Here is a 14,965-nt window from a genome sequence, read left to right as displayed (position 1 = left end):
GGTTGTTGGGGGAATTAGATCATGCAATTCCTTCGCACACTCACCAAAATATATTCTGTAGAACACCGACAGACGAGCTACCCTACGCCGATGATCGAGAATCTACCTGTTTCATAACAAAAATTCTAAGAAGAGCCAGAAAGATAATAATCACATTACTTTTAGAATTTGTCAATACATAACAAAATTATATGTTGGTTTATACAAAACCTTAAAAGTTATATCTAAGAATGTGTAAATTTTTATTACATAATTTAATAATTAGTCTTGATTATAGACCATAAAATATTTTACAATGACTTTTAAAGCTAATGCGTTGTTATAAACACAAAGTAAAGCAAAGCCTTTGGATTCCTGAAAATCCCAGGTAACTGAATGGAATTGGTAGAATTTGGTCCTACGGAACCGGATGGATTTGGGGGGATACGACTAGCGAGCGAAGATATAAAATGCATTAGATCACGGCCCATAAACCTCGGTGATACAAGACGTACGAGACACACGCGCTGTTTCGCGCTCCGTTGACTGGTATTATGCGGACGTGACGATGTTCCAAATTGCCTTTAAGAGAATAGCCTAGGATTTCCGCTTAGGTCTGCTCTTAATGTGGACACAAAATTCTTTCTTAAATTCATACATAATAGAGCGTGTGCTGTGTAGGCCTAAACACAGCCGGTTGCCTGTTCGATTACCACTTGAGATGGGTATATGTATTTGTCCAAATATTTCTTCCCGGTTTGTGTGGGTAAGGAACCCCTTATGGGTGCACTATGACTCGGAAAGCACGTCAAGCTGTCAGTTACGGTGTTAGCATAGTCACTTGATAGCGATAGTTACTCACAGTGAGATAGTATTGTGAATTAAGGCCTGATCCTTCTCCTATATGACGAAAGAGGCTTATACGCCCAGCAATAGAATGTTACGAGGTGAGTCAATGAAAACATTGGCGTCGTTCGTGCAGTCAACAGTGACCTGTGCTATTTCCTCAGGTTCATGTGCTTAATTCTGAGTTCGGTTAACATTTATAAGCTTATGAAACATGGAGGCTATGTTTACTTTATGTGCTATTCTATTAATATGATTATTTATATAAATATTATAAAACCGAAGAGGATATTTGCTTGAACATTCTGCCCCTAAACTATCCTTATTTGTATAATTAATAAAAAAGTGTACATTTGAATATGCAGGTTGTATATGTATATATATAATGTATAAATGTGTAGTGTTTATGTATGTATATATAGAATGAACTGCGTTATAGTAGGCGTGGCCCTGTAGCATCATTTGATCGATATTTACCGAAGTAGTGTTACTGGATTCCGATTGACGGCGTTGCGACAAAGTACACACCTACCTCGATGTTTTTTCTAGACTCTTTAGCACTACTCCTTACTTACCACAAGAACACCACACTTATTGAGAGTATATTTATTTATTTAAGGTGAATTTACAGTTATGATAATATACAATTAGAGTTTATACATATTAGAAAATTACAGAAACCAATCACAAATTCACACAGATAGACATAAAATAGTAATTAAGTTGAGCTCGCGATAGAAACAACTTATACACATTATATTAGTAAATATTTATATAATATACTTATAATAATATTAGCATGGTTTTATTCTAGTTCAAAATAAATGTCGGAAAGCTTGCGTCTAGCAGAGATATGACTTACATTGGACAGATCGAAATCAGTAGTCATACACAACTCATTGAAGTGTTTACCAGCTCTTAGTAAAAATGAATTCTGCCTATAATTGCTTTTTGCCAAAGGCACATGTATAGGTTTAAAATTTCTAAGATTACCAGTAGGAACATTAAACTGTAACAGAGACAGAAGGTCGGGGCAATTAACACCATTAGAAACGATGTTAATCCAGAATGTTGTGTCGGCTATTTTGCGACGATATGCCAACGGTAATAGATGGTGCTTCCGACAAATCTGATCGTATTGGTCGGACTTATATGTTTCTCCAGTACGGTAACATAAGTAATAAAATAATATTAAGCTATGTCCTACAAATATCTGTAATAATGGCAATACATGTTTACAAGTACGTTAGCTGTAAACAAAAATATCATTTTTCAATCTTAAAATTCGAGAAATATTAAATTAAAAACCGTCTTGTTACAAGATCGCAAGACGACACTCTACAATAATGAACGTAAATTGAATTTTTCACTCTCACAACACGCGACGCCACGACTCGGCTATTAATTTCGCAACTTTCGTCATTCATAACATGTGACAAGTTTATTTGATACAAACAATTTTATTTTCCTCGATCCCCTCAGCTATATTAAGGTATCCATTCTACATTTTACCTACATTTCACAATATGTTATATAAGTCTTAAGTGTTATTATTTTTTATTAAAATAAGCTTATGCTTGTCTATTCTAATGGAAAATAAAGATAAGATTTATGAAGGCATTTAAGTTATATGTGGCAGAAAACACGGTTAATGGTAGCTTTCGACGTTTTAACGGTTGGTGTGAGAAACGCGGGTGATAATTTTTTGTAAAGATCTATATATATATAACTCTATTGACTGCGCAAACCACTTATCATCAAATAGCCAATGTGCTTGCTTATCATCAAAATGGTGTAAAAAATATCAACGTAGCACATGGCTAAAGTAGCGCACTTTGATTTAAATCAATAATACGCCAGTAGCTAAGCCCCTGCTCTAGAAATTGTTCTTAGAATAGTTAAGCATTAATTAAAAACGTTACTTTCAATTATCTTAATTAACAGTTAATTTAAGTTCCCAGTTAAAGTGCGGTTTTCTCCGAGGCCCGATATCACTTGATACCTTTCCCGCAAGATAAATTACAAAAGCCGAGAAGTTTTTATAAAAACTTAGAGATTAGTTGGGAAATGACCTGTCTGAGGGTTTAAAGCTCGAAATGAGAGCTCGGCGGATTTAATTCTCTTCACGTAAATCAGTTAAGATTGAAGTTTAATGTGTTTTAAAAAGTTCTGTGATGTTATTAATTCTCACTTTTAAGATTACCATTATCATATTTTTTTTTATAAATTTGTATCAATAGACTGTGATACGATCATTAGAGCCTTTTCAAAGTTTTTCGTGTTTAAAAGTTTTTAGGGCAGTATAGGATATTGATCGAAAATAAAAACATGGTATAATATATAAATAAAATTGGAGTGTCTGTTTGTAATATTAAAATAACCTATTTTTATTAAGTACATGTGGATGAAAACACGGTACATATATAAAAATAATATTTTTTACAATTTTTGTCTGTCTGTCTGTCTTTCTGTTAGTTCCGGCTAATCTCTGAAACGGCTGGACCGATTTTGACGGGACTTCCACTGGCAGATAGCCGATGTCGTAAAGAGTAACGTAGACTACTTTTATTTTAGAAATGTATTTATTTTATAACTCTGTGAACTGAACAATAACTTTTTTGTTAAATTCCATGCGAACGAAGCCGCGAGCACAGCTAGTGATAAAATATAAATCATGCTCCAACAGTTTTTTCTCATTACTGTTGTTATAACTTTGTCATATTTATCTCAACGTTTTTATAAATACCTTTATGAAATAAATTTGCAAATATTTATTACACGTTTCCACGTGATTCATTTCTTACGAAAATTTTCCCCAATTTAACACACAAACAATTTCCTAAACAAAGTTAAAGTTTGTCTCAAATTACGTCAATTAGTGAACAAACTTTTCTTCAAACATACCACCCATACAAACTTATTTAATAAGCAGCGAGTTACGTTGATAATGAAAACATTGTGACCGTTACACGTTATGTTACAACTACAATTTGCAATAACGAGCGCCACAAGTCAACTTGAATGGTACCAATTCGCGCCTTGCATACGCATTTAAATGCATGTGATCATCATCAAACAACAATGGACCTTACGTGGTTGGAATTCGGTATAAATCTGTGTTTTTGATATATTGTTGTGAATTCCTAGGGCAATTTGGCGAACATCGTTGACATGAAGTTACAAAGAGGCGTTCCGCGTGGCTTAATTTATTGGACCGTGTGTCTTATTTTGTGTTTTGTTGGTATTTCGTTGAGGTTATAGCGTTAATTCGTCTGTTCCTGTTATGAGTGATTGTGTGATGTCGTACGAATGTCGCACGTGTGCCGGTTATTCTGGTAAATTCTTGGCGTTATTGCGTTCAGGACAATGTTATGTGGAAGGGTTTTGATGTCATGAATTTGTAAATGTGTCTTAGTTGTTATTTATTTTCATTTATTGTTAATTTTATATTCAGTTAATGAGTTTGGTGAGTGTTTAGTTTTCAGATTGAATATATTTATGTGGTGTGTAAATTTTATTTAAATAATTGTGTTTGCTCGCAAACGAAAAAAAAAAAAACCGACTCCAATTACATCGACGAGTAATACAACGTAGATCGACGAAAAAATAGTCAAGTAACTACGCGTTATCAAAGATTTCTCAAAAAGTAGTTATCAGATCTCGATAAAATTTATATGAGACCACATGATAAACATCAGCTTTCGATTAAAAAAAAATTGCCGAAATCGGTCCACCACCCGATCAAAAGTTCTGATGTAACATACATAAAAAAAAATACAGTCGAATTGAGAACCTCCTCCTTTTTTGGAAGTCGGTTAAAAATCATTAGAAATATTTAGACAGTGATTAAATGCAAAAATCAAACTGAATATTTTATCACGCGAGTAGCAATAATGTTCAGTAATCGAGAAAGTGTCATAATTGTTTTTGCTCGCAAATGAAAAAAACCAACTTCAATTACATCAACCAGTAACACAAAGTACTCAAAAAATAATTATCAGATCTCGATTAAGATGAAACGGGAGCACACGCCTATCGATTAAAATAATAATCATCGAAGTCATTCCACTCAGTAAAAAGTAATGAGGTAAAATAAAAAAATAAAAAAACACAGTCGAATTGAGAACCAAGAATTGAAGTGGGTTAAAATTTAAAAATAAAAAATAAATTATGATTTATTTATTTTTTATGTCAAATAGGCAGGCATTTGACCACAGTCTCACCTGATGTTAAGTTTGCGGTCGAAGGTGGAGCATGCTTGATGATTATTTTCGTATTGTCAATAAGGTTAAATACGAAGAATTTTATCACGTATATTGAACGTAGAATTCAGTTAATTCACAAACTTACATTTATAACGTACGACTTGATAAAAATATCTCCGATTTAAATCTTACGATTGAGTTCGGATTTCAGCAAAAATATTAAGTTAAACGTCCCGGTCAAGAGTTATATTCATGATTTACAGTAATGGCCAGGTTGATGTAACGTTTTATTGGCGTGCCGGGTTCGGGCGGATTACTAAGAGTTCCGTTGCTAGGAAACCTGCATGTCATATAACTATAGCAACAATATATTAGATAATAAATAAAAACGTAATATCTAAGGAGTGAAATACATTTATGTACAATCATTTATATATAAGAATATAGCCATCCCCTCTCTTCCCGTGGGTGTCGTAAGAGGCGACTAAGGGATAACACAGTTCCACTACCACCTTGGCACTTATAAAGCCGACAGATGGCGGGATAACCACCCAACTGCTGGCTTTAAAATACACAGGTCGAAGACGGACAACTGCGTCTTCTGTGCGAAAAGCCAGCCCTGCGGTCGCCAACCCGCCTGCCCAACGTGGTGATTATGGGCAACACACATGAGTTCACGCCGTTTTTAGCGCGAACTTGTGGAGGCCTATGTCCAGCAGTGGACGGCGATAGGCTGAAGTGGTGAGTGAAATGATAATTATATATTACAAATGTTATTATAATTTATGAAAGTTTCTTTGAAACCTAACTAAAATTCCAAATACATTTTATTTAAGCAGAATTTTATAGGTACTTTTAAATCGCCACTTTACAAGTTAAATGTGCTGCTTCTGAGAAACGCTGGCGAGAACTCAGTAGTTACTGTTTTAAAAGTTTATTGTAATAGTATTGAAACTTTAACAGGAAATCAGTCAAATGATACCGCGTAACCATTCTACTTTTCTCGGTTTCAAAGTGATGGAACGATGGATGAGTTTTCAATGTGCGTTCATAGTTTATCGAAGCCAACTTACATGTTTTTTTTAAATTAAACTAAAAATAGCCTTATGCAAATAAGGCCCTTTTAAGCACCTGCGAATCGTCATTTTACAAATTTAATTATTAGCTAGTGGTCGCCCAAAGGTCCACAATTTGACCGTAATTAAAAATTTAAATTAAAGAAAACCAAAAAAATTATAAAAATAAAGAACCTTTTTTTTAAATGTTTCAACTTGACTACAGACTTTGACAATCAACAAAAGAGTATAATATGCGTGTGTGTGTCAAGTACATGGTAGTGTGTGTAATGTTTTTTTTCATGGATTTAATGTATCTTATGCGTAATTTAAAAAAAAATAGCATTCTGCACTCCTTCTCTATATAAACTATAAGTATGCGAAATTTCATACTCCTCCGTCCGCGTAATTTTCGTAAAAAGGGGTACAAAGTTTTGGTTCCACGTATTAATATATCTTCTTTAGCAAGTAAATACTCGTAAAAATTCGTAAGATGCCAAAACTAATAGAACGATCAATTTTTTTTGTAAATATACCGTTTTTTTATCTCTTTTTTTTCAATTTTTTTTTTTTCTTTAATCGTAAACTTTATCTTAACAGTAACGAACACAAAAAAAAAATCGAATTACATGCCATCGTTCCGAAGATATTCACACATCATATCGGTAATTCATTATTATTTTTTTTCCACCGTTTTTTCTTAGGCAGTTGTATAAACCATCTTGACCGGTCTTTTGACCGCGTATCTCATACAATTAATTTCATATTGCAACATCCGACGTGACTTGACGTAACAACCTTAGATACGTACAACTTTTATTGCGGAACTTTCAGAAACTCTGCTTTCAGTAACGTTAAAATTATAGCCTACAAGTTTGAAAAGTTTTAAAGTATCGCTATTTATACTGATACGGACTTGAGCCGCTTTCTGTATGAGGGTATTTGTATATTTTCGTATTGTTAGTAGTTTAGCGAATGCTATTTAACGAATCAAGCAATAAAATCTTCGATATCTCCAACGAATTTTTATAAAATAACTAGCTGTGACCGCGACTTTGTCCGCGTGGATTTTAACAAAGAAGTTATTTTTTAGTTCGTAGAGTTATGAAATAAATAAAGTTCTAAAATAAAAGTAGACTAAGTTACTACTTATTATCCCAGCTATCAGCCAGCGAAAGTCCCGTGAAATTCAGTCGAGCCGTTTCAGAGATTAGCCGGAACAAACAGACAGACAGACAAACAAAAATTGTAAAAAAAATGTTATTTAGGTATATGTACCGTGTATACATCCATATGCATTTAGTAAAAAGTGGTTTTTTTATTATTACAAACAGACACTCCAATTTTATTTATTTGTTTAGATAATAAAATCAAAAACAATGTTCACGTAGCAAAAATATGTAATAGAATGGATAGATTGTAAATATCAATTATAAAGAAGAATATAAAATACAAACTCTTGACATCTATCAAAAATATTTTTATAAAAAATATAAAACAAAATACCTCTATATAAGTTTCTCTGTATAAGTATATTGATGTATTTGATGCACACGCTTATTATGTTACGCTTGTTCCTTTGTTGATTTTCAAAGTCAGTTGTCAAATTGAAAGTTTTTAAAAATATCAACTGTATATTCGTAAATGCACGTCTACTAAGACTATAAATTGACTAGCTGACCCAGCAAACTTTTTTTTCATATATATATATATATATATTAGGAAAATTTATGGTTGTATATATTTTTTGATGCTAAATCATAATAAAATAAAACGAATTATCAAAATATATTAAAAAAAATTAGGGGTGGACTACCCTTGACATTTAGGGGGATGGAAAATAGATGTTGTTCGATTCTCAGACCTACCCAATATGCACACAAAATTTCATGAGAATCGGTCAAGCCGTTTCGTAGGATTTTAACTACAAACACCGCGACACGAGAATTGTATATATTAGATTATATTGCGGAATTTTTGGATATGGGTATAAACTGTAGTAATCTGACAGATGTATTTGAGTTCGCCTCAACGAATCAGTTAGATGTTGATAGTTTGAATATTTGAACGAGTTTGTCACCTTTGATGACCATTGCTATGCCTAAACTAAACATTGTGACGTTAGTGTACGTAGATAAAAAATGACAAAGACTATTTTTGTGAATACGAAAATATTTTAAAATAATCACTCATTGTAGATTCGATTCAGGATCAAATTTATGAGAGCAGATATTGGTGACTTTATTGGTAATTACTCTTGTGGGGATCCACCACTATGCCTTGGAGATAACGTAGTCTTTGGTTCTGGTTATTATTGTTAAACCTGATGATAATTACTGCTTTTGTTAGTGAAATTGTACGCCATCCTTTAGATGAGTAATAAAAATATTAGGCTCAATTTTTACTTCTACACTTTTGCTCTTCTGTGGATCTTTCCAGACAATTACAATTTATAAAGATAGATAAAAAATGATGAAATTCTAAGAAAGCTGGTTTAAAGTAATTCATGATTAGGTCAGTCTAAGAGGATATTGTAAAATATTTCAAGTATATTCATATCGAAATGCAAAAACAGAAGACCTTTTTAATATCGAAATGCAACAACAGAGGACTTATTTTGACCCCTCGGGCTGCTGCAGCGGTCTTGACACGAGACTTGCTCTTTGTTGAAAAGGAAACATAAATTTGAACAGAAAACTGGAATAGAATTTGTTTAGTAGAGAAAGATCGCGTTGTTATAAAGTTCAAATAATATAGTAAATAAATTTGATTTTATGGTATTACTACCTTTTAGTTCACCCGCGTGGATTACGGTATTTGTACGGGCGATTTTGGTATTATCTATACAAATAAATAAAATTGGAGTGTCTGTTTGTAATATTAAAATAACCGCTTTTTACTAAATGTATTATGGATACACGGTACATATACCAAAATAATATTTTTTACAATTTCTGTCTGTCTGTCTGTTCCGGCTAATTTCTGTAACCGCTGGACCGACTTTATCTGGCAGATAGCTGATGTGATAAGAAGTAGCTTAGGCTACTTTTACTTTAGAAATGTATTTATTTTATGACTCCGCGAACTGAACACTTTTTTGTCAAATTCCACGCGGACGAAGTCGCCTGCACTTGCAGCTTGTATAGCTTAAGAAGAACAAAGAAAGATAATTTTAACTTATAACAAAAGCTCACAATCTACTCAACTAATTAATGGATAGATAACTGATTTTCCAATTTCGATATCTTTGTAGTCATAAAATGCCACATTATGATTATAATAATATGTACTTTTTTTTTAATATGTTAATTGTGTGTCATAGTTTTTTTGATCAGAAACATGGTTATAGGAATTTTCTGATGATTATGCAAATTTTACTCATTATAATGAAACAACTTTTTCGGATTTTATACCCCCGTGACCACGGTTGCTGTAAAGTATCCGAAACGTTGGACATTTAAAAAACTTAATAAACCACGATAAAACCCTAAAAATTTGTTTCATCACAACACATACGAAATTTGCTATACCTATTTTGTAAGTCATCATACGAATATATTATTATACTAGCTGCGCCGCGCGGTTTCACCCTCGTCGCCTTTATGTTATTCTAGATCTCCAGCTAACTTCTTAACAAGTTTTAATGAAATCGGTCCAGTAGTTTTTGCGTGACAAACTAACAAACATATATACATAAATCCTCACAAACTTTCGTATTTATAATATTAGTAGGATGAAAAAAATTTGAAGTTGTTATTATGTATCAAAATAAAGATAGTAACGCCACCTGTATATTGTATTGTCACTATTGTAATTAATGTATTATCTATGAAGGTATATATTAAATAAAGTATGTGGTTCGCTCGCTCATTCTCACTGAAAGCGTTGTTTAATTAACAGAAGTATACTGAAATAGACTGCTAAACTACTTTTTACGTCTGTTATTATAAATATAGCTCAACGTATTCGCCATTAAATAAATTATAGTTTAAAAAAACTAAAAAACCACGATTCTATAGCTAATCGAACTAAAAAGTAGAAAAAAAATTAATTACAAAGAGTTTATATTACAGTAGTAGAAGATCGAACAATCAATCGTAATTAATTACTTCAAAATAGAATTATAATAAAATTTAAGTTATTAAAGAGAATAATTCGATTCAGAGTAAAAAAACGTGGGGTGCATTTTACTATATTTTCATAACTTTTTACTATGTTTTTATAACTCTCCGCACATTGATAGTTGCAAGTAAAATAATTGTTACATTAGCTTAGCAATAAGCTAATAAAAGCGTGGTAAGAAAAAAATTAAAATTTATCATCGAAATATCAAAACACGATATTAAAGTTGCGATCCATATTTACACTGTTCACAAATTCAAACAGAAATTGCATCCAATCCCTAGAAAGTAACATTTGCACGAATATTTGGAGACATTGTAACTGCCGTCTCCGGAGTATTACGGTGTGTGATTAATATGGCGGCTGACAGGAGCCGACTGCATCAAAGCTTTAGCACATAATACTATGAGTGTTATGTGCTAATGCTTTCATGACTATTATGTATGCATCTGAAGACTGATGGCGGGGCTTTGATATGGGTATTTTGTGGGTAATTTGCGTTTTATTGTGTGCTTAACGATGGAAGTTGATTAAGACTAATATCTATCTGTCTTTGTAGAAATAAAAAATGAAGATGTTACATTTATTTATTTTATTAAAAGATACATAAAAGAATATAAATTACAATCACTAATATTAAGATGCCACATAAATTCATTTAAAATAAACCTAAGCCTATACATTTATTGGACATTAGTAAACATGAAGTATTATTGAAGTAGGTAAATCACATTAAAAAAAAACTGTCCATAATGGTCACGATAATTTCTGATAATGCGATTCAAAATTATAAGTAAACTATCTTGTCAGAGTACGGAGGTACATTGAAACAATGGTCACAGTAACGCTGGTTATCGTGGATTCGATCACCGCGCGTGACAAATGTTTGCATTGGGTACACAGATATGTGTCGTGATCTGGCGGTTTGTAATTGTGTTACCGTTTACGGACCGTTCAGTGAAGAAGGAGTTAAGTCAATAAAAGGCCTCTAAGAAGAAGTATTGTAATTTAAACTAAAATCTAAATTAATTCACGACACAATTCAGCCTAAACAACCCACTGCTGGGCATATGCCTCTTTCTCCATGTAGGAGAAGAATTGGAGCTTAATCCACCACGCTGCTCCACTGTAGGTTAGCGAATATATTATCTACTATGAGTATGATCGCTATCAGGTATTTACGATAACGAACGGGTCAGATGGACTTAACGTGCTCTCCGAGGCACGGTGGGGAGACAGACATCCAAACCGGAAAGAAATATTTATATAAATACAAATATCCATCCTGAGCGTGAACTGAGTCCGCAAACTATACGCAACACTACACCATAACGGTTGTTATTGCGGTAATTGGATCTAATACAAAAAAAATACTAACTATATTTTTTTATTGAAATTGGACATAATTATTACACCCTTTCGTTGTGAAATTTGAGATGATTTTATGATTTCGATCATTAGAAAAATAATAAATAATAATAAAAAATAACAAAAAGCCGACCGATGGCGGGATAACCATCCAACTGCAGGCTTTGATATGCACAGGCCAAAGACGGGCAGCAGCGTCTTCGGTGCGACAAAGCCAGCGCTGCGGCCACCAACCCGCCTGCCCAGCGTAGTGACCATGGGCAACACACATGAGTTCACGCCATTTTTTGCACGAACTTGTGGAAGCCTATGTCACCCAATGGACTGCGATAGGCTGAAGTGATGATGATGATGAAGTGAAATAAATAAATGCTTCACACTCAACGGCCCCCACTAGGATTTTCTCCTGCGTCGGGGGTCCGGAAACCCACACAACACTCAAGCACAAACGCTCAGACAACGACAAAGATCTATATTATGGCCTATACAAATGTCTGTCATAAGCTGGGATCGAACCCGCGACCGCTAGCGCAACAACCAGCGCTGTGACCGCTGTGTTCACGTGCACTCGTAAACTATTTTTTTTATTTTGAAATATACGAATAAGCCATTCAAAGTACAAGAGAGAGTTTAAGTTCCATCCACTTTACCTACTAAGACATCTCGGCTCTCAAAATAATTAAATTTGAATAATCCAGTGTGGCACGTAATCTCCTTAGTGTCGAAAGACACATCGCCCTGTAAATTATTTAGACTGTCTTGTTCTTCATGTTTGTGGTCTCTGTAGGTGATGAGCACGGCCTTCATAAACTGAGACTTGCAAATTGTGTATACGGTTATATGACTAAATAAATCTTGTTATTAAATCGGTAGACGAATATCTTAAAATGTACTCCATACATATCATTATATGCATTATTACAGGACTGGGCAACTAAAACGTTCATTTATTTTTAATAATAATAAAAAATAATATATTATACGCGTATAACTAAGTATAAATTTGACTGTAAAATATACAAAAAGCATTCTTAAAATTTAATATAGTTCGTGCAACGGGCAGTCTAATCGTTAATTTTTTTTTCTGATATCTATCATAAAAGCTTGCAATATATTTAGCTTGTGCATTATAAATATTATATATTTGATGCCCGGACAAACTTAGTTCTGTCAAAAATTAATACCTAGTATAAATTTTAAAAAATACTGCTAAAACATTCCGTGGGCCTTAAAGAAGATAAAAAAATATATAGCCGAATTGGTTCTTGAGCTAGGCGCTTAGCAACATTCAATTTTTTATTTATATAGATTTAAAAAATATATCTATCGTATGCATATACATATCGCATCAATCATCATTTCTTCCAAAAAATATTCCCTAAACAAGAATCCAGTTCTCGGAACCGCTCACAATAATGCAATTACAGTCACCCATCTCTATCACTACGAAATACGCTTTGCACGAATGAAGTCAATTCGCGAGGATTTTTATAAGCTTCCTTTAAAACTGTCAATTGGTAGGAACAAAATAAATGCGACCGAATAAAATTCAACACGAACTCCGTTCCTATATAATTTAAAACGACCTCGAATAAATGACAAAGTTGAATCGTACTTTTCAACTGCTACAATTTCGGCCAGTGTCGGCAATTTATGCGCTCTCCACTATAAATATCCGATGAATTATGGTTTCGCTTGTCGTTGGGGCAGCTTTATATTGGCGGTCGAATTTGAATCTCCAAATTTGACATTTATGTTCAAAATCCACACTAACTACTGTAAGTAATGTACTGGGACTTATGTACTTCTGTATGTACGCAGCGGTATATAGATGAAACACGTTGGTTTGCAAATCAGTCCCATTTATAATTTTGTTATGAATAATATATCCCATTCAAAATCAGTGTTTCTTTAAGTGGTAATATTCTGTCGTGGTTGGTTTACGTTTATGTTAGGAATTTGATGTTTTATCATACAATGACATTACTAAAACTATTTAAGCAAGCGTTGTGAAATGTTAGTAATCGAATTTAGCCTTCAATTATTATTAGGTTGATAAAGTCTTATCTGCTTTGTGACTAGCAGTAAAGAATCTAGCCACCCCCTCTCTTCCCGTGGGTGTCGTAAGAGGCAACTAAGGGATAACACAGTTCCACTACCACCTTGGAACTTAAAAAGAACGACCGATGGCGGGATAACTATCCAACTTCTCGCTTTGAAATACACAGGCCGAAGATGGGCAGCAGCATCTTCAGTGCGACAAAGCCAGCCCTGCGATCACCATCCCGCCTGCCCAGCGTGGTGACTATGGGCAATAAACATGTGTTCGCGCCATTTTTGGCCCGAACTTAAGGAGGCCTATGTTCAGCAGTGGACTGCAATAGGCTGAAATGATGATGATGATGATGATTATGAAATCCTAGTAGCGTCGTTAAGTATTACTGTGTTTTGTGTGCGCAGTTTGTGTGAATCTTATTAATTACTTATTTATTTATATTTAAATCAGGCACGACGTATGTTTATATCTCTATACAAAATCTCTAAAAATAGACAAAACAGAAATGATCAAATAAACTCATAATAATGTGTTCAAAAGCGTCTGTTTCTGTCACGCAGTCACGCATGTGATCGACACAACAGTCACAGTTCTAAGGGATCACACGCCAATTAGATATAATTACAAATTATTGTAAAACTTTATATCGCTATCACATAAATCAAAAAATTTTTGAAGTTACATCTTAATATTCATTATTAAACAGTGATATATTTTAGTTGTAAAATATAACAATTGAAGTCACGCTGAGAAATTCCACCAAGCATATTAAAACATATAAAAGTCACCACAAATATTTCCAAGGAAACAATTTGGGTTCATTAAAATTCACATACTTCATAAAGAAACAATAATTGGGTTACTAAGGTGCTTTTGAATGTTTTTGGACCATAGTACAATTCTTTACATATTCCTTCCTAATCTTGCACCAAATATCCCGGTTTTCCGCAATCCTCATCCACCCTCCGGCAATCTTTCGTAGATCGTCGGTTCAGCGGGCCGGATGACGTCCCACAATGCATTTGTCAACACACCGACTCCACTCCAGGACACGCCTGCTCCAACGGTCTTTGTCCTGCGACAGTCGTAACCAGTCCACCATTTGTTATCCATCGAGTTGCTATTGGCATTTTACTGTCGGTAATCAAGCAAAGAAAGGCAATAATTACAACAAACTTCTACATTGCCTGTACGAATTTTTTTTACGAGCATTGATTGATTTTGATTTGATTTTTGTTTTTAATTTTACTTTATTTAATTTTATTTTTACTTATTGATTTTTTTAATTTAATTTTATTTTGTTGTACTAACCCAATATGGACTTAAAATTAAGT

The sequence above is a fragment of the Melitaea cinxia genome, chromosome 26 (genome assembly GCF_905220565.1).
Source record: "Melitaea cinxia chromosome 26, ilMelCinx1.1, whole genome shotgun sequence".
In the NCBI taxonomy this organism is placed as follows: Eukaryota; Metazoa; Arthropoda; class Insecta; order Lepidoptera; family Nymphalidae; genus Melitaea; species Melitaea cinxia.
Note: the sequence above shows the minus strand (reverse complement) of the source record.